Source organism: Melanerpes formicivorus, unplaced genomic scaffold (genome assembly GCF_026170545.1).
Source record: "Melanerpes formicivorus ecotype bairdi unplaced genomic scaffold, bMelFor1.0.p_v2 SCAF_87, whole genome shotgun sequence".
Classification (NCBI taxonomy): domain Eukaryota; kingdom Metazoa; phylum Chordata; class Aves; order Piciformes; family Picidae; genus Melanerpes; species Melanerpes formicivorus.
In genome coordinates this window covers 1,768,497-1,773,398 of record NW_027142439.1, presented here as the reverse complement: position 1 = coordinate 1,773,398, position 4,902 = coordinate 1,768,497, and positions in this window count along the sequence as shown.

The window sequence follows — 4,902 nt, the reverse complement described above, 5'->3', positions numbered from 1 at the left end:
AGAGAAGAGAAGAGAAGAGAAGAGAAGAGAAGAGAAGAGAAGAGAAGAGAAAGAGAAGAGAAGAGAAGAGAAGAGAAGAGAAGAGAAGAGAAGAGAAGAGAAGAGAAGAGAAGAGAAGAGAAGAGAAGAGAAGAGAAGAGAAGAGAAGAGAAGAGAAGAGAAGAGAAGAGAAGAGAAGAGAAGAGAAGAGAAGAGAAGAGAAGAGATGAGACGAGACAAGGCTGGAAGAGACTTTTGAGATCATCAAGTCCAACCTATCAACCAACACCATCTAATCAACTAAACCATGGCACGAAGCACCCCATCCAGTGCCCTCCTAAACACCTCCAGGGATAGTGACTCCACCACCTCCCTGGGCAGCACATTCCAATGGCCAACCTCTCTTTCTGGGAAGAAAGAAGGTCTCCCCTGAGCCCTCCTCTTCTCCAGGCTAAGCAAACCCCAGCTCCCTCAGCCTCTCCTCACAGGGGCTGTGCTCCAAACCCCTCCCCAGCTTTGTTGCCCTTCTCTGGACACCTTCAAGTCTCTCAATGTCCTTCCTAAACTGAGGGGCCCAGAACTGGACACAGGACTCAAGGTGTGACCTAACCAGTGCTGAGTCCAGAGGCACAATGACCTCCCTGCTCCTGCTGGCCACACTCTTCCTGATGCAGGCCAGGATGCCATTGGCCCTCTTGGCTGCCTGGGCACACTGCAGGCTCATGTTCAGCCTACTGTCAACCTGTACCCCCCAGGTCCCTCTCTGCCTGGCTGCTCTCAGCCACTCTGACCCCAGCCTGTAGCACTGCATGGGGTTGCTGTGGCCAATGTGCAGAACCTGGCACTTGGATGTGTTCAATCTCCTGCCCTTGGCCTCTGCCCATCTGGCCAGCCTGTCGAGGTCCTCTGCAGAGCCTCTCCAACCCTCCAGCAGATCAACTCCTGCCCCCAGCTTGCTGTCATCTGCAAACTTACTGCTGATGGACTCAATCCCCTCCTCCAGATCATCAATAAAGCTATTAAAAGGATGGGGCCCAGCACTGATCCCTGGGGGACACCACTAGTGCCTGGCTGCCAGCTGGCTGTGGCAGCTGGATGTGACCTGTGAATACACACAGAAGTTTATCTTAAGAGAGGATTCCAATAGGTGAGAGTTTTAAATGCCTGCCTGACACTCAAAAGGGAATCCCATGTGATTTGTCTTGCCTTGACTCCTGGTCTAGTCAAGTGTGCACATATATGGGGAAAGATGTCAGGTCATGATAATGCGCATCACACACCCCAGAGCACAACCAGGATGACTGCTGTGTGTAAAAATAGCAGGAAAGCATGAATCCACTTGCAAGCAAGTGAATCAGGAGCTGCATGCAAGGGGAGCAGGGCCTTGCCAGCGTGCTGTGTGTAGGGACTGCTCTGGGGACCCCTGAGCTGCACTGGAGGAGGGTCTTTGAGGCATGAATGGCTTCCTGGAGGCAGCTCTGCAATCTCTGACTCTCTAACACTCTGATATGTTTAAGGAGAGTCCTCAGAATGAAATGCAGAAGGGCTCTGTGTCATCTTAGTAAAAGATGATAAGAAATGTTCTGGTAGTTGTACTGGTAGAGAGCACCCTCCCTTAAATCATCAGTAAATGTGCTGATGATACCAAGCTGGGGGCAGGAGTTGATCTGCTGGAGGGTAGGAGAGGCTCTGCAGAGGGACCTCAACAGGCTGGACAGATGGGCAGAGTCCAAGGGGCAGGAGATTGAACACATCCAAGTGCCAGGCTCTGCACATTGGCCACAGCAACCCCATGCAGTGCCTGGGGCAGTGACTGGCTGGAAAGCAGCCCTGAGGAGAGAGACTTGGGGGTGCTGGGGGAGGAGAAGCTCACCAGGAGCTCTCAGTGTGCACTTGCAGCCTGCAAAGCAAATCAGATCCTGGGCTGCATCAGGAGAAGTGTGGCCAGCAGGGCAAGGGAGGTGATTCTCCCCCTCTGCTCAGCTCTGCTGAGACCCCACCTGGAGTACTGCCTCCAGTTCTGGAGCCCCTGTGACAAGAGGGATGTGGAGGTGCTGGAAGGTGTCCAGAGAAGGGCCATGAGGATGAGCAGAGGGCTGGAGCACCTCTCCTGTGAGGCCAGACTGAAGGAGTTGGGGCTGTTCAGTCTGCAGAAGAGAAGGCTCCCAGGTGACCTCATTGTGGCCTTCCAGTATCTGAAGGGGGCTACAGGAAGGCTGGGGAGGGACTGCTCAGGATTTCAGGGAGTGATAGGACTAGGGGGAATGGAATGAAGCTGGAGGTGGGGAGATTCAGGCTGGATGTGAGGAGGAAGTTCTTCCCCATGAGAGTGGTGAAGCCCTGGAATGGGTTGTCCAGGGAGGTGGTTGAGGCCCCATCCCTGGAGGTGTTTAAGCCCAGGCTGGATGAGGCTGTGGCCAGGCTGATCTAGTGTGGGGTGTCCCTGCCCATGGCAGGGGGGCTGGAACTAGATGATCCTTGTGGTCCCTTCCCACCCTGACTGATACTATGACACTATTAAGCAGTCCATTGCACCTTCATTCCTCTTGGCTGAGGACCTGCACTGTGAGTGCTGTAGGATGACACCCTCTGAGCTGAGCCTTTCTGACAACTGAGCAGCGCTGCAGTCACGGCAGCCTGCCTGCAGGAAAATTCTCTGGAAGCTTTCCAGTACCTCCTAATCCTCCCCTCCATCCAGCAGCCAGCACGGGGAAGCAGGTTCTGCAACTACAGGGCAGGGAGGACATGCCTGGAGTGCTTGTGTTCCTCTTCAGGAAACCCCATGACTGCAAACAAGTCCAACCCTCTGCATCAGAGACGGGGAGGGGGAGGGGGGGAGAAAAGAAAAGAAGACTAGAATGGTAAATCTGTCATTTTTTTCCATGCTAGTTGAAAAGATTGCTTCTGTTCCCCTTGGGGTGGAGAAAGCAGCTTTCTTCGAGGGTAAGAAGGCAGGCAGGAATGTTCTATAGAGGAACACACCCGTTAGGATATTCCTGTGGCTTGGACAGCAGCACTCTGAGCTGGGTTAGGAACTGGCTGGAGGCTGAGCCCAGAGAGTGGTGGTGAATGGTGCCACAGCCAGCTGGCAGCCAGGCACCAGTGGTGTGCCCCAGGGATCAGTGCTGGGCCCCATCTGTTCAATATCTTTATTGATGATCTGGCTGAGGGCATTGAGTCCATCATCAGTAAATTTGCTGATGGACACCAAGCTGAGGGCAGGAGTTGATCTGTTACAGTGTAGGAGAGCTCTGCAGAGGGACCTGGACAGGCTGGACAGATGGGCAGAGGTCCAAAGGGCAGGAGATTGAACACATCCAAGTGCCAGGTTCTGCACATTGGCCACAACAACCCCATGCAGTGCTACAGGCTGGGGTCAGAGTGGCTGAGAGCAGCCAGGCAGAGAGGGACCTGGGGGTACAGGTTGATGGTAGGCTGAACATGAGGCAACAGGTGGCCAAGAAGGCCAATGGCATCCTGGCCTGCATCAGGAAGAGTGTGGCCAGCAGGAGCAGGGAGGTCATTCTGCCCCTGGACTCAGCACTGGTTAGGCCACACCTTGAGTCCTTTGTCCAGTTCTGGGCCCCTCAGTTTAGGAAGGATGTTCCCTGCTGGAAGGTGTCCAGAGAAGAGCAACAAAGCTGGGGAGAGGTCTGGAGCACAGCCCTGTGAGGAGAGGCTGAGGGAGCTGGGGTTGCTTAGCCTGGAGAAGAGGAGGCTCAGAGGAGACCTTCTTGCTCTCTACAACTCCCTGAAGGGAGGTTGTAGCCCAGGTGGGGGTTGGTCTCTTCTCCCAGGCAACCAGCAGCAGAACAAGAGGACACAGTCTCAAGCTGCACCAGGGGAAGTTTAGGCTGCATATTAGGAAGAAATTCTTCCTAGAAAGAGAGATTCACCATTGGAATGTGCTGCCCAGGGAGGTGGTGGAGTCACCATCCCTGGAGGTGTTTAGGAAGAGACTGGATGAGGCTCTTGGTGCCATGGTTTAGTTGATTAGATGGTGTTGGGGATAGGTTGGACTTGATGATCTCTGAGGTCTTTTCCAACCTGGTTAATTCTGTATTCTGTTCTGTATTCTAACCCCACCAGGCTGATTTGTCATGGGTTAGATCTGCTTTCTACAGGGAAAACTCCCATCAGCTTCAGACAGGTTGCTTAAATGTAGCCACCTGCATATGGTCTAAAGAAGAGGAAAGCTGTGTGCAGAGTGACTTTGCCTTACCTTGCAACAGCTGCAGTAGCTGCTCAGTGAGACAGGAAGGACCACAGTTCACTGACCTGCAGCACAGGTCGTGGTAAATGCCTGCTGTGGTGACAGGTTGGACTCGATGATCTTTGAGGTCTCTTCCAACCTTAGTGATACTGTGATTGTCATGCTTCTGGTGGGAATGCAACAGAACTGGAAGAGCCAGATCGAAATCTGCCAGCACCGGGGAGCTGTGAGCCTCTGGGAGCAGGCAATGCAGGGAGAAGCAGCTCAGGTGGGAGCGTATAGCCGATGGAGAATAAGAGCAGAAGGAGTGGGGGAAGTGCCCTGATTTAAGTGCCTACTCTGAGAGCAAACCTGGCCTCTGTGATGCTTGATACATTAGCTCCAAGCTGCACAGGCTCAGGATGGCTCTGTAGAGGTGCATGCTGTGGTAAAAGACTGATGAGGTGCTCTAGCCTGGGCCCCTCAGTTGAGGAAAGATGTTGAGGTGCTGGAAGGTGTCCAGAGAAGGGCAACAAAGCTGGGGAGGGGTTTGCAGCACAGCCCTGTGAGGAGAGGCTGAGGGAGCTGGGGTTGCTTAGCCTGGAGAAGAGGAGGCTCAGGGGAGACCTTCTTGCTCTCTCCAACTCCCTGAAGGGAGGTTGGAGCCAGGTGGGGGGTTGGTCTCTTCTCCCAGGCAACCAGCACCAGAACAAGAGGACACAGTCTCAAGC